Source organism: Herpailurus yagouaroundi, unplaced genomic scaffold, assembly GCF_014898765.1.
Source record: "Herpailurus yagouaroundi ecotype Mexico unplaced genomic scaffold, PumYag 214, whole genome shotgun sequence".
Lineage (NCBI taxonomy): Eukaryota > Metazoa > Chordata > Mammalia > Carnivora > Felidae > Herpailurus > Herpailurus yagouaroundi.
In genome coordinates this window covers 7,163,781-7,186,861 of record NW_024412445.1, presented here as the reverse complement: position 1 = coordinate 7,186,861, position 23,081 = coordinate 7,163,781, and positions in this window count along the sequence as shown.

The window sequence follows — 23,081 nt, the reverse complement described above, 5'->3', positions numbered from 1 at the left end:
CCCTTTCAGTTGCCTTTTAGTTATGTTGCTTGTTTCCTTCACTGTGCAGAGGCCTTTTATCTTGATGAGGTTCCAATACTTCTTTTGCTTTTGTTTCCCTTGTCTCCAGTGATGTTTCTAGTAAGTTGCTGGGGCTGAAGTCAAAGAGGTTGCTGCCTATTTTCTCCTGGAGGATTTTGGATGGTTTACTGTCTCACATTTAGGTCTTTCATCCATTTGGAATTTATTTTTGTGTCTGGTGGAAGAAAGTGGTTCAAGTTCATTGTGCATTTTGCTGTCCAGTTCTCCATTTGCTAAAGAGACTGTCTTTTTCCATTGGATCCTCTTTTCTGCTTTGTTGTAGATGAGTTGACCATGTAGTTGTGGGTCCATTTCTGGGTTTTCTATTATGTTTATGTTGCATTGATCTGTGTGTCTATTTTTGTGCCTGTACCATTTTGTCCTGATAACTACAGCTTTTTACTATAGCTTGAAATCTGGAAATCATGATGCCTCCAGTTTCATGTTTCTTTATCAGGATTGCTTTCTCTATTTGGGTTCTTCTGTTGTTCCATACAGATTTTAGGAGTATTTGTCCTATCTCAGTGAAGAATGCTGGTGGTATTTTGATGGGGATTGCCTTGGGAGGTATAGACATTTTAACAATGCTTGTTCTTCCATTCCATGAGCGTGGAATGCTTGTCCATTTCCTTGTGTCCTTTCCAATTACTTTTATAAGTGTTCTATACTTTTCAGAGTACAGATCTTTTACCTCTTTGGTTTGCTTTATTCCTAGGTATCTAATTATTTTTTGTACAATTGCAAATGAGATCTATTCCTTGATTTCTTTTTTGCTGCTTTATCACTGGTGTATAGAATTTACACAACAGATTTCTGCACGTGTTGATTTTGTATTCTGGAACTTTGCTGAATTTTTTTTTTTTAATTTTTTTTTTCAACGTTTATTTATTTTTGGGACAGAGAGAGACAGAGCATGAACGGGGGAGGGGCAGAGAGAGAGGGAGACACAGAATCGGAAACAGGCTCCAGGCTCCAAGCCATCAGGCAGAGCCTGACGCGGGGCTCGAACTCCCGGACCGCGAGATCGTGACCTGGCTGAAGTCGGACGCTTAACCGACTGCGCCACCCAGGCGCCCCTCTGGAACTTTGCTGAATTAATATTAGTTCTAACAAGTATTTGATGGAGTCTTTGAGGTTTTCTACATAGAGTATTACATCCTCTGCAAACAGTGAATGTTTGATTTCTTTTTGCTGATTTGTATGCCTTTCATTTCTTTTTGTTGTATGATTGCTGAAGCTAAGATTTCCAGTACTATGTTAAATAATAATAGTGAGTTGGACATCCCTGTCTTGTTCCTGATCATAGGGGAAAGACTCATTTTTTTTTTTCCCATTGAGGGTGATATTAGATGTGGGTCTTTCATATATGGCCTTTATGATGTTGAGTTTTGTTCCATCTATCCCTACTTTGTTTGTTTGTTTTTATCAAGTATGGATGTTGCATTTTGTCAAATGCTTTTTCTGCATCTATTGACAGGATCATGTGGTTGCTATCCTTTCTTTTATTAATGTGGTGTAACATGTTGATTGATTTGTGAATATTGAACCAGCCCTGTAGCCCAGGAGTAAATCCCATTTGATCATAGTGAATCATTCTTTTAATGTACTATTGAATTTGATTTCCTAGTATTTTATTGAAGATTTTTTCATCCATGTTCATCAGGGATATAGACCTGTAATTCTCCTTTTCAGTGGGGTCTTAATCTGTTTTTGGAATCAAAGTAATGCTGGCTTTGTAGAATGAGATTGGAAGTTTTCCTTCCTTTTCTTTTCTTTTCTTTTCTTTTCTTTTCTTTTCTTTTCTTTTCTTTTCAACAGTTTGAGAAGACTAGGTGTTGGCTCTTCTTTAAATGTCTGGTGGAATTACCCTAGGAAGGATGCTGGCCCTGGACTTTTGTTTGTTGGGAAATTTTTTATTATTATTTCAATTTCATTGCTCGTTATGGGTCTATTAAAATTATCTACCTTTTTTTCCTGTTTTGGTTTTGGTAGTTGGCAAGTTTCTAGGAATTTGTCCATCTCTTCCAGATTTCCCAGTTTGTTGGCATATATATATATATATATATATATATATATATGTATACATATATATATACGTATATATATATATTATACTATTCTCCTATAATCATTTGTATTTCTGTGGAGTTGGTTGTGCTCTCTCCTCTTTTATTCATGATTTTATCTATCTAAGTTTATTCTCTTTTCTTTTAAATAAGTCTGGCCAGGGGGTTATCAATTTTATTAATTCTTTCAAAGAACAAGCTTTTAGAGTCATTGATCTGTTCCACTGTTTTCATTTGTTCGTTTTTGGTTTTGTTTCTATATCTTTTATTTCTGCTCTAATCTTTATTATTTTGCTTCTTCTTCTGGCTTTAGGATGATTATCCTAATCATTGAATAATCAATCACCCCTTTTGCGTCCCTGGTTTCCTTCAGAACCCTGTGTTCACCCAGCCTGTGTCCTTACCATATTTTCTCATAGAAAACACTAGAAAAGTTTTATAAGGGGGAAATTACCCAATTATATAGTTTAAGTAGTTCATAGAGAGGACACTGACAGAAAACAATAAAAGATAGAAATGTATCATGGTCTAAGTGACATTCCAACACATGTAGTCTTTACAGCCAACTTCCCTAAGGAATGATCCCCACTGGGTTTTAATTCAGTCGGGTACTGGTTTTGGTTGGCTCTGAGCGGTGGTCATAAGGTGGCCATAAGGTCAGAAGTGGCTAGACTAACAACGTGAAGGGGATTACATTAGACCAGTGAGGAGGAAACCTCACATGGGAGTCTTACAATTGGCAGCTGTCCCAGTCACTTAGGTGGCTATTCTGTTTCCAAGTCAGACAACTTTGTATGAAGATAAGCACAAAGAGAGGGCATCAAGTTTCTGGGTCTTATCACCATTCTGGCCAATACTAACTTCCAGCCAAAAGGCAGGCTTTCCCCTCCCTATAGAGTAGCCTTGGCTAAAGGATTGCAGCCTGAGCAATCAATGTGAAAGTGTGCTAATAGACCATATTTCTTGAAAAGCCCCTGAAGTGAAAGTAAGGGAAAAGAAAAGAAAACATTCATCAAGTTTGCACTGAGGCTCAAGTTCCAGAGAATACTCAACCCACATGTTTGGATGCCATATGACATAAAATCCTGGGATGTAGAACTACAGCTAAGAAAGAATTCTTGAGATGTTTTCAGTGAAATAGGTGATTTTATTAAAGTACCGACAGGACCTGGGGTTGTGACGGGTGATTGATTATATACTTTCAAGTTGGGAGGGGCTAGGGATAGTGTAAGTCACTAAGGAACTTTGGAAGCAAGGTTTTCAGGACCTTGAAGGGGCTAGCTATTGTTAGGAATGGGTCATTTATTACTATCTAATAAATCGTTAGTCATGGGACCCTTCAGATGTACATCCGTCCCCCGCCTCCTTCCCCGAGGTTCCCTACCCTACATTCGGGGGGGGGGTAGAGATAAAGGACATTTCCAAAGAAATTTCTATATGTTAAAGTAGACCTAGCATCCTTGGAGGTTGGGATAATGTTATGCTAAGATTGCCTTTTGCCCTTAGCAATGTGTCTGTCTCCAGGACTTGTGTCTTGTGGGTAAGTTGTAAGAAAATTAAGTTTTATCTTTTCCCAATGTTCCACACATCACTTCTTCCTTGTATATCATATCCGTATTTTATCCACTGGTTGGAATAGGGTTCTGGAGCAGGAATAATTAAGATTAGATGACATGGTTTATTGAATTCCGTGTTTCAAAGTCATATAATTTTTTGGTACCCAGTATACATTAGTAGGAAGTGTAAAACTACATTTTATCTGAGTTCTTAGAAACTTGCACTTCCTTCTTCTGTACAATGATTTCGGTCTACTGAACTAGAACCTATAAATTTGTTCTCTTTAATTCAGAATTTATACCAATTCTAATAACATAATGAAAACAAGGCAAACAAATGTTCTAAAAAGCAGGATTTTCCTAGTACATAAATCACAAATCGATCATCACAAATGCAAGATGTTACATGACATTTTGAAAACACAGTTGGGTGTTTAAAAATATTTACCAGATCAGTCTTTTTCCCAAACTAGATGATACATGCTTTGGAGAGTAGCATGAGGCTTAATTTGCTGTTTTTAGTGGAATACTCTCTATGAAGTAGGAAAACCCAAAACAGTTGTTATCATAGTAGAGTGATATAAAAGAATGCAAAAATCCCTTAGTGCTCAGGAGTTGGGACAAAGACCAAATTCTATATTATGCAGCAAGAACATAGAAGCTGGAAGGGTGCAGGACACTCCAGAATGTGTCAGTTTGACCTAAAGAGTATTTCAAGTTAAAAGTTATGGCAACCAAGCAGATGCAGCAAAAGCTCTCTGACTCCCCAGCTGCCTCAACTTATATTGGAAGGAAGAGCCTCTGCTAGGAAAACAGCTAGTTTTCTAACAAGGGATCCTCCTCTACCTAAGGAACCCACCTGCATGATAGGGCAACCTTGTTTTTCCAAACATCTCCTTTCACCTTCTTGCTAATGCACTTCCTCATCTTTGTATCCTCAGACCTACCCCTCTCCCAGCTCATATAAGCTTCCTGCTGCCTCATTGTCTTTGGAATCTCATGAGAGACATATGCCTATTAAATTAGATTTTTTCCTGTTAATCTGCCTCATGTTAAGTTGGTTCTAAGTCCAATTGGAAGGACCGCAGGGCAAAGGAAGGTCTTCCTCCCCACCAGGTCCACAAGCCTATATTAAAAAAGAAAGAACCCAAATGAATCACCTAACTTACCACCTTAACAGCACTGAAAAAGAACCAACCAAAATATGGAGCAGGCAGAAAGAAGTAATAAAGATTAGAGTGGAAAGTAATGAAAGGAAGACTAGAAAAACAACAGATAATCAGTATTACCCAAATCCCATTCTTTGAATAGATTAACCAACTGACAAGGCATTAGCTAAATTTGTTAAGAAGTAGAGAAAATAAAATTCACTGCAGTCAGGAATGGAAGGAGAGTGGACATGGCTTTTAATATTATGGAATATTATGGGAAAAAAGAGGATTGTAAATTAAATATGAATAACATTATGCTAAAATTAAATAACTTAGATGAAAGGAAAAAAATTCTAGAAAGACAGAGTATGAAGACTGACTCATAAGGGGTACCTAGGTGGCTCAGTCGGTTAAGCATCCGACTTGAGCTCTTGAGCTCAGGTCATGATCTCACAGCCCGTGAGTTTGAGCTCCGCGTCGGGCTCTTTGCTGACAGCTCAGAGCCTGGAGCCTGCTTCAGATCCTGTGTCTCCCTCTCTCTCTGTTCCTCCCCTGCTCGTGCTCTGTCTCTCTCTGTCTCTCAAAATTGAATAAACAATAAAAAAAAAATTTTTTTAAAGAAAAGAATAAAAAAAAGAAAACTGACTCAGAGTAGACCTACACCAAGTAAATAGATTGAATTAATAATTTTAAAACTTCTAACAAAGAGGCCCTGAGTGGCTCAGTTGGTTAAACGTCAGACTTCAGCTCGGATCATGATTTCAAGTTTCGTGAATTCAAGCCCCTCATCGGGCTCTACGCTGTCAGTGCAGAGCCTGCTTTAGATCTTCAGCCTCCCTCTCTCTCTCTGCGCCTCCCACCACTAGCACTCAAAGGAAGAAGAAAGAAAGAAAGAAAGAAAGAAAGAAGAAAGAAAGAAAAAGAAAGAAAGAAAGAAATTTGAAAAATAATTTAAAAAAGAAAATAAAACTTCTAGCAAGTATAAGCTCAGTGCCAAATGGCTTCACTGGCAAATTAAGGAAGAAAAAAAGAAAAATTCATAAATTCTTCTTGTAAAAAACACAAGAGGAGCAGGGCACCTGGGGAGCTCAGTCAGTTAAGTGTCCGACTTGGGCTCAGGTCATGATCTCACAGTTTGTGGGTTCGAGCCCCGCATCAGGCCCTGTGCTGACAGCTCAGAGCCTGGAGTCTACTTCAGATTCTGTGTCTCCCTCTTTCTCTGCCCTTCCCCGGCTCACACTCTGTCTCTATCTCTCAAAAATGAATAAACGTTAAGAAAACATTAAAAATAAAACAACAACACACAAGAAGAGGTAATACTCCCCAACTCATTCTCTCAGATCAGTAAACAGATATCACAGAAAGGACAGCTAAAGATTAATACCTCTTATAAATATGAACATTAAAATCTTTAGGAAAATACTAGCAAACTGAATGCAGAAAACAGATTATACACCCTCATCAGATGAAAATTATTCCAGGGATACAACGTCAACAGAACACCTGATGTATTATTTGACGTATTAATTTATGTACTGCACATATCATTACAATGAAGGGGGAAGAAAGCATGAACATATTAGACACAGAAAAATCATTTGGCAAAATTCAGCATCTTGTTTATATAAATTATATAAAAATTCTACAATGAGCACATCTATGGAGGAAGAATTCACGTTAGCAGTTTCCTGGTGCTGAGGGCTGGCTGGGAGGTGGAAATTAAAATGTAGTGAGTATTCAATGCAAAGTAGTTTCTTTTGGGAAAGAAACATAAAAATGTTTCAAACAAATTCTATTATATTGTAATAGAATCTGCTTAGTAAGATGGGCAGGATTTTATAATCTATTTCAGCTACCATATTAAATTTAGCATAGCACACAAGTCATGTAAGAAATTTAATTGAATCTAATAAATCTCTTAGTTTCTCAGTTGAAAATATCCCCAAATGACGTGCTTTTCATGTCCAAACTTAAATGTTATTTTGCTCTACAGAACTCAGTATCTATATTTTTCCTTCATATTAAGGAGAAAAAAAATCATTTACTTAATAGCAGAGTTTCCTTTATTTTAATAAATACAAATGTATGTAATCCTATTATTATTAAAGAAATTATGTATTTTTAAACTAGATAGTCTATCAAGAAAAATGTTATAAATTATGAAATCTTTAACTTTGGATGCATGAAAGAAAAAAAGACTTAAGTGTTTATTAGAACAAAAACTATATATATTTTCTTCTCAGAAAAAATATATTTACTATCATAGCAGTATTTTTTATTTGTATTATATTATATTTGTTTTTTATTTGTATTATATTATAGTTACTTTTCCTTTATAATGGGTAATAGAATAATGAAATGTAAAAATTGTGGAAATAATTCTCTAAAGCTTACTCTCCATCTGTAATTGACACATATTCCGAAAAAAAAAGATAGTTTACAACCACACACAGAAAAATTAATATCCTTTATGCAGTTTCATTTCATCTACCAAACATATTTTTGCTTTGTGTATACATAATAATCAACAATAACTCTGTAGAACCAAAACAAATATATTGTAGTCAGTAAAAATTAGCTCCAATTTAATTAGATTTTCAGTAATAAAATAAGCCCGAGTTTTGTAAATTTAAAGGAAGTAATCGCAATACGTGATGCACCATATTAATTAGTTTTTTTGATGTTTATTATATTTCTAAAATTATGCCTTTACTGTAAACGTGCAAGATGAAAGCAAAACAAAATTCATCTTTTATACCTTGAAAGGGTGAAATTAAACTGTCAAGACTAAAATAAAACACCTAAATTCAAAAATTCTCTAATTTTCCTATCTTCTAACCAAATGAAATGTCCTTTTATTATTTGCATTAATTAAAATACATTTGCTGAACACGTGTATTAGTTGCCACGGACGTTCCAAGAACGGTGCTCATATATAAATGAGCAACTAAGATAGATTTTCTGCAAATTGGGAATGTTGGTTACAATTTATGTTTATGATTTATTTTCTTCATCTAATAGAAGCAATAATGATATTTCAACATGTTTTGTTATGGAACAGTTACCTGTAACATGAGGTACTTTGAATTTAGCTCAAATCTTTTACTATTGTTTTGAAAATAAGCCTAAAAGAGAAAAAATTGCTGTCAGTTAAAAAACTGGGAATATTGGGGCACATGGGTGGCTCAGTTGGTTAAGCTTCAGACCTTTGGTTTTGGCTCAGGTCACCATCTCATGGTTTGTGGGTTCAAGCCCAACAACACTGCCCCCTCATGGCAAACCCTGATTGAAATTCTCTGTCTGAGAATTTCGCTCTGCTTATCTCCCTTTGTGCTCTGTATTTAACAATAAATAAATAAACATTTCCTTCTTTTTTTTTTTTTGAACTGGGACTATTAAAATGTCTTATAAAATCACTCTTAATTTGATTCATATTGAAGTAGATTGGAAAACTTTATTTTGCTAATCTCTGAAACTCTTTTCAGTCCTATAAAATCTTGCACACAGCACGACATTTTGAAATTGTCCATTTAGCACATGGTTTTGAAAATATGTCTCGCTCCTATAACTTATCTTCTAAATATATAGCAGAAACTGCCTGTTCACCGTTAGATCCCAGTTACTTAGCACGGTGTTTGGCATATATTTAGCTTTCAATAGTATTTAAGAGATAAAGAATGACCATGTTCAATACCTTCCTTGGCTTTGTTTTGTAAGTGAAGGAGGGCCCGCATGCCTGATGCAGAGCCAACCCAAACATTGGGCTTTGCAACCAAAGAAGAAGTTTACCTAGCAAGGCACTGAAGGGAGAAGGGAGAAAAATCTCAAACCCACCTTGAGTATTTGTGGGACTCTTGAGTATTTGTGGGATTTTAGGGAGAGCATGGGTGAAAATGAGGCAATTGTTAATCTACTCAGGGGCACTAATCATGGCGCTTCTTCACATGTGGCATGGTCAAAAGATGGTGGCATTGACGTGATCAGGGGGTCGAGATTTCAGGCTGCTGGAGGTCAAAAGGTCACCTATCAGACTCCTGCGCAGGCCCAGGTAGGTGGGTGGTCTCAACCTGTCTGAACTGTTGGACATGAGGTTCTTAGGTCTTTCTTAGTTCTGGCCAGCTGCGTCACAAGCACGCTTTTGAATAGTTTATTGTGAGTAGGAGCTGGGCCTTAGGTTATGGTTTACTTTTTTACTAGTACACTAAAGATAAAGTGACTAATTTAGCCTTGTTTTAAGTAGATTAAAAGTAAAGCTTTAATGGGATAGCACCGGTTCCCGTTTTAGCTAAAAAGCAGAAACATCCTAGAATTTCTGAAATAATCTTGGTTTTAATAATATGTAATGATATTTCTAGATGGATGTTATCTTTACTATTTAATACTTTTATTAATCCTTGATTAGCTGGATGTTTCATTTTTTTTTTCTAATGGCCCAGAAAATGCAAACTCTAAATCAAATCATTGGAATCTTAGAAAAAAAAAATTGTTTATTATATCCCCTAGACCATTTGGTTGCTTTTTCTTTATCTTCAATAACATCTGTCATTTCCATAAGCATACAGGTACATCAGGCACGAGGTCCTGCTAACATTCACTTGCTCTTAATAAATCCTTATCAAAACTTTGGTATGATTGTGTGAGAAAACACTTTTAAGTTTCATGCTTAAAACCTTTGTTTATTTGTGATCTTCAGGTATCTTTTTGCTTTTCTAGTAGATACAATATGTGATTGGCATAATTGTCCACATTTAATAGCTGGGGAAACTGAAGTTCCCAGAAACAGTTATGACTCTTGAAATCAGGGACTGGCAAGTGTCATATCTGTGTCAGCCCAAATTTGAATGTCAATGTACCTACAGTGTCTTCCTTACCATTACCTTATAGGAGATACGTAAAGATGATTAAAGATGAAACCACATTTGTCCATATGTCCAATGGATTTCAGGCAATGTTTATAGTTTATAGGGATTAGAAGGTATTCAGGGTGGGTTGTATTATCTACCCCATAGTTAAAATCTTGTTTGTCTTAAAATAATTTAGATATTATTTTTCTGTCTTGGAATTTTCAGTGTGTGAATAGAACACAACATGAGTGATTAAATAGAAGGCTTTTGATTAATTTGATTGATGTAGACAGATAATTAATACCCAACTAAGTCTTATCTCCTTCCACCACTTAAGACAGATGGGTTTCTCAATCACCAAGACATCATTCATCATCAGTAGTCAGTATGTGTTAATTAAAATCAGGGGCTGTGGAGTGTCAGACAAACACATATTCTTTTCTTATTAGGTTGCAAGATAAAGGGTGGAGTACTGTCTCAAAATATTAGAATCTGTGAGATATCTTATAGTTTATGTGTCACTGTGAAGAGGATACGATAAACAGAAACTTTCTGGAAAACCCAGGATTACAATTTCCTTACTTACTGAGAAAACATTGAAGTATAATTTAGCAGATTTTGGTTATAAATTAAGCCTTCTAAAGTCACATTTTCTAATAAATGTAATCCAGAAATCATATTATATCACCCTGCAATTTGCAAATAAAGAAAGTTGACTCAGGACTTACATTTCTTGCTCTGTGTGAACTCTACTATTTTGCAAGATTTCTGCTGTAAATACACCTTGCATTGCTGTGGTTATGAACTAGGGCATTGAATTTACCCATATTTCCAAACAAGATGGTGCTAAATTCAAAGTGATGCTTCTTATTTTGTATAGTGAAACATCCATCATCATTATCATTAGCACGGATTTATAACTGTATAGATAAAAATGATTGAACAAATCTTTTCCCTCTAATTTCCTAACTCTTAATGTTTTTATACCATCTTTGATGTATAATTTTTCATGACTACAATTATAACACCGTTCCATCTTTTTGTGAGTGTACTCTTTTTAAATACATATTTAAGTGCTCAATATAAGAAAGTGATAGAACCCAAGCTTCTGTGCTTGAAGGGGTTGGGAGGGCAGGGCATCAGTGTCTCTTTCCACTTAATAGTTGTATTAACCAATGGTCTGCCCCCACCTTTGGAACCTGGAGGAAGCTTTACATCCACAAAACCCCAAGAGTTTTCATAGCACGTTGACGTTTGCCTACATAAAGTCATAATAATTCATGGTAAAGCTATAAGGTGATTTTCTTAAGTCATTGAATTACAGGCAGTCTACTGTAACAATACCCAAACCACAATGGTTTAATAAAGTAAACACTTATTTTATTAAACAGTCATCTAGGGATCCCACAAATGCTATTGCTTACATGTCACGAAAGCCTCTACAGGAGGCTGGGGAAATGTCTTTGATTAGTTCCTGACTTTACCTTTTATAGCTCCAGGGGGAGGCCCTTGCTTACCCACTCTCCACTCTGGACTTGTTTGGAAGTGGTTATTGATATGCATGCTTTCTGAGGAGCTGTGGAGTTTCACAGTTGTCCTCCTGCTATAGCCAGAAGACTGGAATGTTGTTTTAAACTTGACAGAGCAAAGAATTTTTAGTCCAGCTTCCTGTCATTGCCATCAGATAACTAACTGTGTCAATAAACACAACCAAGTTTCTTTCAAGACACAATTACAGCCTTGATTTTACGTCTTTGTTTTGTTGTTCTTGTTGTTGTTTTTGTTTGTTTGTTTACTTCAATGTGTTGTGTTCTCTCTCTCCTTCTCTCTCTTTCCCTCTCTCCCTCCCCTTCAATTCAGTGGAGTCTACCAAAAGCAAACAGCCTTTTCAACCCTTCAAAGCCATGGATTATCTCTCATTCTTGCCCTGAAATGAGCCACTCCTTCCTATGTGCATATCTTTTATAGCTTGTCTTGCCAAATGCAAATCCAAAATTTTGCCGAACATAGCATCCATGTCCAGTCATTCTGTTTTCTGTTTTCATTTATCCGTTTTCTGGTGCCTGCTGTCCCCCACAATGTGCCATGTCATGTATTTTTGGTAGTTTTGTAAACAACATTACTTAGTGTGACATTCTAGAAATCAGACAGTGTACAACACGTTCAGACATCTCATCTCTCTAATAAAACCAAGAGTTTCCTTAATTTGGGAATTTATGGATAGCAAAAAACAAAAAAGAAAGAAAAAAGAAAAACAAGAAAAACAAGAGGAAAAAAATGTTCCGTTAAGAATAATCAAATGAGAATTAAGTCGGAATAATGATATGATATTTACAATTCTGCAAACTGTATCCAAATACTATGGCAAACACTTGAAATACGCTTTCTTATTTCACCCTAATGAATTTATACGCATGTACAGTGAGATTTATTTTACAAACAGAGAAATTAAATCTCAGTTTAATAAAGACATTTACTTGGGATCCCACACTGATAAACTTTCTTGTTTCTTGTTAATGATTTTTCTTTTGAAGAACGTTGCTTCCTTTCAATTATCATTACAAGCTGTTGTGAATTCGATTTGAAATTCTGGTAGGTAGAATTCTAAGATAATCCCCATGACTCCTATGTTAATCTTTTCTTTCTTTCTTTCTTTCTTTCTTTCTTTCTTTCTTTCTTTCTCTCTTTCTTCTTTCTTTCTTTCTTTCTTTCTTTCTTTCTTTCTTTCTTTTCTGCATTTTATTATCATTTGACATTTTGGAAATCTTGCTGACTAGGGACACACAGCCCCTCCCAGAGTTAGTTATTTCTTAGAAGTAATAAATAAGTCGTTTGACAATATGCTTTCATATACAAACCAAGCAATTTAAAGTGTATATTTCTAACCACCTCCAGTTTGTAACTCACACACACCAAGCCATTATTTCCTGTGCCTTAAATCACCCCAGAGCCAGGTCCTAATCAACTAGAGCCTGTCTCTGTAGTCCAGAGTTCACCAGAATCATTAAACTATCCACCTGTAAACCTACTCAGTTGACTGAACAGCCTTGCTCTTTTTTTTCCCCCAGAAAATACAGCAAAGTTTCTGAGCGTGTCTTCTCATCCCATCTGCCTCCCTGCCATCGTTGGTGCTTCCGTACATCACCCAGTGTGGCATGGCATGCCTCCCTTCTCCTGGGAACTGTAATAGATGGTCGTTTCAATGGCCTTGACCTCAGTCACCTCTATAAATTAAAATATCATGGGCACAGCGAGACAACCTTTGTACGTGAAAGGGATGAGGGAACACGATGAGATCTCACTCCTTTGCTTCTACTGTGTGACACAGTGCAGAGAAAAATATCCTGGGGAGGCATGACATCATCAGATGGCCACTGTAAAGCAGTGTTTTCTTCAGCTGATTAACAAAAAGGAACTCAGAGAGACAGGCTATGGAAGAGAGCAAACATCCACGTTGCGAATTGCCTTTGGGGGTCAAGTGTCAAAGAACTGTGGGTGGCCTCTAGGAGCTGAGAGTGGTCCCTGGGCAATGTCTAGCATGAAAAGAGGGATCTCAGTCCTACCTCCACAAGGATATGAATCCTGACAAAAATCAGTGGGTTGGGGAAGAAGATCTTAAGCTCCCAGGAGGAACTGCAACCCCAGCTGAGCTCTGAGAAAAGAGTCGAGCCACCCTGTGCACAGATTTATGACCCAGAAAAATGGAAATGATATATGTATATATTTTATTTGCATAAAATATACATAATATGATAATAAAAAATAATGTTAATAATATATAATAACTATATATTACTTACATATAATATATACCAATATATAATATATAAAACATATGCTAACATAATAAAATGTATTATATATATATATATTTTTAAGTTGACAAATGTGTGGTAATTTGTTACATAGAAATAAAAAAACTGTTTAAGAAACTGTATTCTATTGAGTGATTCATTTTCATTTTGGACTCCCTCTATAATATAAACTGATATTATCTAATGATTTCAATATAATTGTTATCATTTTATGTTATAAATATTGTCAGTACAACTAGAAACTTTTTATTTTTCTTTGGAAAGATTCCTTTTTTTTCTTTTTGAGGGCTAAGCATATGAATGTTTTTCTGTATATTACTTATCTGTTTCTTTTTTTTCCCCACACTTCCCGTTTTTGTCTTATTCTCCCAGCCTTGAAAATATTTTATGTAATATTCTATACAAAGATACATCCCTCCTTTCAAGTCTATTTTTAATACATCTAGCTCCTGTGGAAATATTTGAAGATTAATGTCAAGCCAGGAGAAAAAAAAATTCAACTTTATTTTGTTAAAATTATGGAGTTACTATAGTTTGAACTAGGAAAATATTGTCAGGGATCTAAATGTTTCATAGTTCGAAGCATTTGAACATTTTTACACATTTTGTTGAACAACGTTTCCAGTTATCAGGCTAAACAATGAAAATGAAAATGAAAATTAAGGCACAGCTGTATAAGATACATACGCACAAAGGACAGAAAATTAAAAGTCTAATATAAGTAAGAGTTTAAAAACAGTCTATCTCTAGGGGCGCCAGGATGGTTCAGTTAAGGCTCCAACTTCAGCTCAGGTCACGATCTCACCATCTGTGGTTTCAAGCCCATGTTCAGCTCCAGGCTGACAGCTCAGATCCTGGAGGCTGCTTCGGATTCTGTGTCTCCCTCTCTCTTTGCTCCTCCCCAGCTTGCGGGTCTGACTCTCTTTCAAAATTAAAGAAACATTAAATTAAAAAAAAAATCTATCTCTGAAAGCAAAACTCATAGCCTTAAATATGATAAAATAATTAAACAAAGCATAACTGTTAAATCAATACAACTAAAACGGCTGAACTCAAGTATTTTAAAATGGAATATCTGTAGTGTTCCAAAACAAAACAAAAAAATAATCATCTTTTTTGTCTGATATCAGGACATTGTCTGTCATATAAATTGATAGTGTCCTGACTGTCTGATGAATTGACACTGAGGATAACATAAATATATTGCCAGAAACTAAAATACTTTAGGAAATATCCTGTGTTTACAGTAAATGTAACCAAGCATTAATTAAAAAACTAGGAACAAAAATACTAGGGACATTAACATTAACATTAATTAATTAACATTAATTAAAAAACTAGGAACAAAAACCTACCACAGAGAAATTTAAAAACTTTTCTTCTCCATCAGAATACGGACAGAGAAGAAATCAGGTCAAGTTGTGGAATACATATAAAATGTTAATAATAATAATAATAATAATGGCAATTATAATAAATGTCCCACGTATCTGACCCTATGGAAAATAGGTAAAGCTCTCTTCAGGGGGAAAAAGGGCTTATGTCATATATTAATAAAAATGAAAGTAAAAATATTAATGCAATGTAAGATATTAATGGGAAATGAGAAAAGAACCATAAAAGAAGAAAAAAAGAGAAAGAAGTTAAGAAAATAATGAAAATAGTGAAAATTTATTTCTTAAATATGTAAAAAATACATCTGAAAATGTGGCTTAATGATAACATTACATTAAAATATATATCTTCTAACTGAAATAGGTGAAATAGAAAAATTACTTCAGAAGGTAAAATGTTCAAAGTTCCTCTCACAAGGAAAGTTTAGGCCTAGATAATTTTCAAGAAAATGTTATCCAGATCTTCATAAAACTGCTTATGATAGTGCTATTCAATGTTCCACAACCTATTGGCACATATAAAACTTCCAAATTATTTTTTATAAAATAGGCCCAAAGTTGAGAGTAAACCCAAAATATACTTACCATGGAAAAATAATAACGCAGATCATTGTAGATTAAGTATATGAACGTTCAAGTCCTAAGTATAATAATAGCAAACTCAACTAATAGAATTTTAGCAAGATACCCATGATCAAGAAAGACTGTACCAAAGATACATTAATGAGCGAATTATATAAAATACTTTAATACATGTTATGTTACTAATACATGCGATGATTCTCCATGGATGCTGCTGAAAAATAAGTAGAAAAAAAGTACATAAGAAAAAGAAAAAGATGTATAAGTTATGCACATATCACATGAAACATATTGAAAATTACTGTACTACAATTAAATATTTAAGATGATGCAATCTCAAATTTAGTAAGAGACCGTAAGCAAATTGGAATATAACAGTCTAAAGAACACACCCAAACTATAGCCATAATGAAAAAAAGATAAAAATGTGAGAAACCAGCATAAGAAATTAAAATGATAAATTGAGATGTTCCTTTAGTGACAATCTGAAAATACTTAGAGATGCATTAAACTCATGAAGCCATCACCCCCCAAAATATAATCAATATTTCCTTAATACCAAAAATATTTTTATGCTGTTTCTCTTTTTTTTAATTTTTTAAATGTTTATGTATCTTTGAGACAGAGAGAGAGAATGTGTGCGCAGGGGAGGGGCAGAGAGAGAGGGGGAGACACAGAATGCAAAGCAGGCTCCAGGCTCCAAGCTGTCAGCACAGAATCCAACACGGGGCTCGAACCCACCAACCACAAGATCATGACCTGCGCTGAAGTCAGACACTTAACCAATTGAGCCACCCAGGCACCCCTTTATGCCATCTTTCTAACTCCCCTGTCCCCTGCTACCTCCTATTTTGAGACAACCATTACAGTGTCATTTGTTATTATAGATGATACTATATTTTATACAATTTTGAATTGATAGGAATCTATTTTATATCCTCCTACTTTGGCTTTGCTCTTTTCACTTAGCATGCTTATTTTGAGATTTCATCTTTGCTTTCTCATAGATTAATATTTGGCTTGCTTTTTATTGCTGAGTCACACTTCACTGCATGGCTATGTCACAGATTATTTAGCCATTCACCTTTATCGAATATTTACTTTGTTTAAAGTGTTTGACTTTTATAGCCATAGCTATTGTGAATATTCACATACTAGTCTAACCATAGTTATTGTGAATATTCATATACTAGTCTTCATTCGGAGATGTGTTTTCATTTCTCTTGGACTGATTTCTATGAGGGGAATGTCTAGATCATATGTTTGAACCCCACGCGAGGCTTTGTGCTGACAGCTCAGAGCCTGGAGCCTGCTTCAGATTCTATGCCTTCGTCTCTCTCTGCCCATCCCCTGCTCACACTCTGTCTCTCTCTCTCTCTCAAAAATAAATAAACATAAAAAAATGTATATTATGAATAACATAAAAAGATAAAGGACCAACTGGAGATTATGTGGAAAATTTACAACAATTGTCATTAATAACTAAAAGAAAGTTTTATAAATAAATTAGGAAAATACGAAACTAAAAATTTCCCCATGAGTAAAACCCACGAGCCAGCAATTTTGAATTAGAGGACATTCAAGAGACCAACAATATTTTTAGGAGATGTTCACTAAAAATATATAAATTAAAAATAAATAAGAATTGTATATCCATGTTATATTAGCCTATACATTTTCTAAATGCCTAAATGAAAACATGTTACACAGTAATTAGTTTTGCTCTGATGCAGGGAGTCGGATCTCGGTCACAGTATCGACAATGACAATTTTGTTACAATCCCTATTAATTAAAAGCACTAATGAATTCTATTTTGCAATACAACTAAATAGTGAAAAATTTTAATAGGAATTTCAAACTAGAAACCTGAACCGACAAATATAAAACTGTGATGACAATTAAAAGTAGGACACTATTTAACAAACCAAAAGAAAAAAAAAAAAAAAAAAGAACAGTATTATGTTTGCGAAAATGTGGAAAAAGAATCGTCTTACACAGAGTTGGTAGGGACGTTAATTTTTATAAACACCATGGAAGATAATTTCACTATTAAATTTTAATAGACATATCTATGAAAAGAAAGTCCATTTCTGTAAATATAAAATCTGACCCTCGTTTCTCAAACTAATCTCAGTGAAGGAACATTTTTTTTCAGCCTCTCATGAGCAGATATTTTTATAAAATACAATGAAGTAACTTTTTTGAAACCGAAATAAAAAATACATCAAACACTGCCAAATATGTATCTTTACATTCAAAAGCTACATAATTTTTCTACCGAGTTGCTGAAAACATTCTAAATCATTGCTCACAATTTATGCGTTAATACCACAGCTGACTTGAGAGTTTGTAGACCATACATTCAGCGGTGTGTGTTAGATCATTCCTGACACATGATAGCAGGGCCTTGAAAAAAAATTTATCTGTACAAGCATACATATTGTTCAAAATACTAAAACACCAAAAATGTGAAAACCCAAATGCTCCCATACAGTAAGTAAATGGCATGTTAATATAACAACGATATTCCAAAATAAAAAAAATAAAAATAAAAATAATCCTAAATGGAATGTATCAAATTCAGTACATCTCAGAAGACACAGAGAAAACAGGATACACAAAAAACAGAAAAGTGAAAGGAAAAATGACATCACATAAAAATGCATATGATATACCACCATCCATACAAATTAAAAACTATGATAAAACATGGAATTATTACATGAAGACACAACTTTTTGGAGCTAAACTAATGAAAGGCAAAGAAGTAATTGTCACAAGGCGTATATTTCAAACGTTACATAAATTTAAAAGGAAATATTGTGTCAAAATATTTCCAGAAAGATATTAACGTGCTGGCTTGGAAATTCCACTTACATAAAAGAATCCAAAATAAATAAATGGATCATTCTACAGATATTTAAGTGCAAAGTGTTTATTCTTATGTTGTTAATGGAATATAGACTTCTATAATCTTGTCTATTTAGTAATAGGGGCTAGTTTTAAGGGTGATGCAATAATTATAAATTAAAATTTATAATTAAATTAAAATTGAAATTAAAATTCTGTGCACTAACTACTGGTAAAATAAAAATAAAAATCTATATCATTTACTTGAAAGCAGCCTTGTGATACATTAAGATGTAAAATATTTCAGTTATAAAGTACTTGAATCAAATAATACAATTCAATTTTTAACGAAATCCACACATGTATGAAAATATATACATACTTCACTGAACATCCTTGTATGTTTTTTTTCCGCATATTTCTAAGTGTTTCTGCAAAATTAATTTCTAGAAATAAACTGTTCAATGCATATAATGCTATTTCCATTCCTACACAAAGTGATTCAAAGACATGTTAGTAAGTGTATTGAAAATGTAGCAGAATTTTAATGTGTCGGTGCACCATTTTGTGTCTCACTTTGAGAAGTTATTATCAAAAATCACATTGAAGCCTATTTGACATTTGTGTGTGTGTGTGTGTGTGTGTGTGTGTGTGTGTGTGTGTGTGTTGGAGAAGCTGGGACAAACAGAATGGGTGAAAACGTGCTAGTTGGCACTGTCATTTAAAGTTTTACGCTTTAAACATGTTCTGCCTTAATTACCTCAAAAGCTAGGGGCCCCTGGTTGACTCAGTTGGCTGAGCGTCAGTCTTCGGCTCAGGTCATGATCTCGCGGTTCGTGGGTTCGAGCCCCGCATTGGGCTCTGTGCTGACAACTCAGAGCCTGGAGCCTGCTTCAGGTTCTGTGTCTCCCTCTCTCTCTGCCCCTCCCCCACTCATGCTCTGTCTCTCTCTCTCTCTCTCTGTCAAAAGTAAATAAACATTTAAAAAAAAGAATCTGAAAAAAAACTAAAGAGAAGATCAGTTGCATACCAACAGCAGAACCCTCCACTGTAGCCAATGACTGCCCTTAGATTTATGAGAAATTGTATCATCTAGAATGAACAGAGAAGGTTAGGGTGTTCTGCATCTTGGAATACAGGGGTGCATGCAACCATATGTTTTGTGTTATCACCCTATTTTTACAGCTTCAAACAGGATATTTGATATAACAGATGCACATACTGATTTTATATGCCATATATATTATATATGGATATATATATAAAATCATTGCATAAGAAACCCTTTTTCAGCCTTTAAAAGTGCAACTTGACAAAATCTTGACCAGAATGAGTCTACAATAAAATATACTTTTAACAAAATAGCACAATTTCACTCTGATGAAAAAGGTGACTATAAAATTCATTTTGAAATGTATCCACCCTGACATTTACAATATTCTCACATTTGTAGCTAAAACCTATTGTGATTGTTCTTAGAATTTAGATAAAAAATGTTTCAGAAAGTTTGAGGAGAATAATTTGAGCCAATTTTGAGTTGTTCAAGCATGAAGAAATGGCATTTCATTGACATTTTAAAAAAATATTCTCCTTATGAATTCAAGTGTTTCAAAAATACTTTATTCTAACACACTAAACTAGGAATAGAATATGAAAGGCTAGTTTTGGATAATATGGTACATTTTTCTAAAAGCATGGGCTTATAATAATAATAGCTGCTCTCAAAGAATATCTAGCAATGTTCCAGTGAATTTCAGTGTCTTGATTTGGTAGAACTTTAATCATTGATGTCTTATTACACTTGAGCCAGTTTTAGACACAAGGGTTCATTGAGGAATTATAGAATAACTTTGCAAGTATTTAGAATCTATAGTGATAAAAAGTATGCTGATTGCACATATGATATATTTTGTAATAAAAGATGAAGGATTTTTTCTTTATACACAGTTGAGACAGAGAGTTGAGATTATTAATTCAATGCTCAGGCTTGCAAAATAATTTCTTTGAAATATTCTAATGTTGGGATGCCTGGGTGGCTCACTCGCTTAAGCGTCCGACTTTGGTTCAGGTCACGATCTCACAGTTCCTGAGTTCAAGCCCCATGTCAGGCTCTGTGCTGACAGCTCGGAACCTTGATCCTGTTTCAGATCCTGTGTCTCCCTCTCTCTCTGACCCTCCCCTGCTTGCGCTCTGTCTCCCCCCTCTTTCCAAAAAAAAAATTAAATTAAAAAAAATTCTAATGTTTTGAAACTTGTTTTGTGTATGTGTGCAGTTGTTATTTGTTTACTGGATTTCAATGTTATAATAGCTTAGTGAAGCTAAAAGAATCCTGGGGATGTTGTGTTAGTACTATATAAGAAAAATATGCCAAAAAAAAAAAAAAAGAAAGAAAGAAAGAATAAGATGTCATTAACTGGGCTCCAAATAAATATAGGTTTGAATTCAATATTTTCTAATTATATTGTTATATTTTATACTACAAAATGGGAAAGGTAAATTACATATACATCAATATATATAACAACATATAAGATATATTTACTATACTATGTATATAACTGTATAAATATAGCATTTTCTTTGTCCATTCATGTATCAATAACTACTTATGATATTCCCATTTATTGGGTATTGTGAATAAAATAGTATAATGAACATGGGAGTGCAGATTTTTCTTTGTTATACAATGCAATTTCCTTTCCTTCTTTTTCCTATTGAGTTCTATGAGCTCTTTATGGACTCATGTATTTTGCATGTTAAGCCCTTATCAGGTGTATGATTTGCAAATACTTTTTTCCCATTCGGTAGCTTGCTTTTGAAATTTGTTGATGGCTTTTCATTATTATGCATAAGCTTTTAGCTTTTGGAGTTCCACTTCTTTATTATCACTTTTGCTGCCTGTGTTTTGGGTGTCCAGTACAAAACCAAAAAAAAAAAAATCAAAACCAAACCAAAACAAAAAAAACATTGCCAAGCGCGATGTCAAGAAGCTTGCCTTCTGTGTTTTCTCCTAGGAGTTTTATGATTGCAGGTCTAATGTTCAAGTCTTCAATCTATTTTGAGTTGATTTTTCTGTATGGTAGACGATAGGGAGCCAGTTTCAATTTTTTGGCATGTGGCTGTCTGATTTTCCCAGTACCATTTGTCGAACACACTGCCCTTTCACTATTGTATATTTTGGGACCCATTGACAGATTTATTGACTGTATGTGTGTGCTTTATTTCTCAGAAAACCAATCTTTATGCTGTCCATCAGAGGTGCATTTGATAAAAAATAAAATAATTTGCAAATATGCAACTATTAACCTTAAGACAGGTACAGAGACATATTAGTATAAGAGAAATTAGACTTAAAAGAAAGGTATGTAACCAGCGCAATTAGTAACCAGCAAAAATGTAACCAGATGATTAAAATAAGTAAATTCATTAGTATAAAAAGTAATTTTTCAATAACTTATAACACATTTAATGCATGTATAGCAAACAGTAGATTTTGTAAATATAGTAACAAGAAAATGAGATCAATGATCAAAAAATAGAAATCCCAATTCCTGCTGCATATTTGAACAGTATACTTTAATAATAGAGCTAATACACAATATAATAACAACATACAAATTTGAACAGTATAACCAAGCAAATTAATCTGTAGAACATTTATAAAATACTTTATCAATCGCTATAAAATCCAAAGCTTTTCAAGTACACATGAAATATTTACCAAGTTAAGCCTTATTCTCGGCCCTAAAAACAACTCCCCCAAAATATAAATGTAATTCAGGGGAGCGCTTTCTGACAAGTGAAATGAGTGTGGTCAGCAGATGTCACTCATTGGTATTTGCTTCAGCTACTTTAAGACCACTAATGCGAGATCATGCCCTTCACAACGCCACCAATACCTAGGTAGCTAACAAGGCCATTTAAGGAGGTCTGGCATTAGGACAAATCTCATAGACAATACTCATGCTCGACGTTCCGTCAATTTGTGGGTTTACCTCTCGTTTCTTCCTGTTCGTCTTCTCAATTATGCTTCCGAAGTTCTTTTTTTCACAGGTACGGATCCCTAATAAATATTTTTCAGCCCAATCTATATTAGGACCCAACCAGCCAAACGGCCCTTCAAGCACCATAGCTAATAACTGTAGTTTTAAACATGCCAGAATTCGAGAAACTCTATAGTCATTAGAATTTCTGAAGAGTCTATTAGAATTTCATCAAGCACAATGTGAGGTGGGGAATCTTATGAAATGATTAATGGTAATATTGAATATACTTAATAGTAGACCTAAGATTAAACGGTGCAGGTAAAGTGGAAAGAGTACGTCAATGTTAAATGTTCTGACAAAGAGAATGTAGCACCTCATGTCCTTCCGTTCTGCCAAAATGGAAGAACTTACTATTGGTTAATGTCTATTGCATAGCTTACAATATTTGTTTTATCTTGTTTGTTTTGGTTTTGTGTCTGTTTTCTGGGAGACTTATTCCAATGTATGCTGCCCCATCATGGTAAAACAGAAAGGCATTATTATTAATGTGTACAGATGTTGTGATTTTGCCTCCTTTTCTAGTCCACATAATGGTGACGTGTGCATTTTCTTCACTAGTCTCATTATAGGCTTCCTATTTTTTTTTTCATTCTTTCCAAAGTTTGAATTTTTGGACTTTTAAATATATGCTGTCTATTACTTCTATATATTACTTTCTTCATTCTTTGGTTCTCTCTCTCTCTCACTTATTCACTTTTTATTTCTTGCTAAGTAGT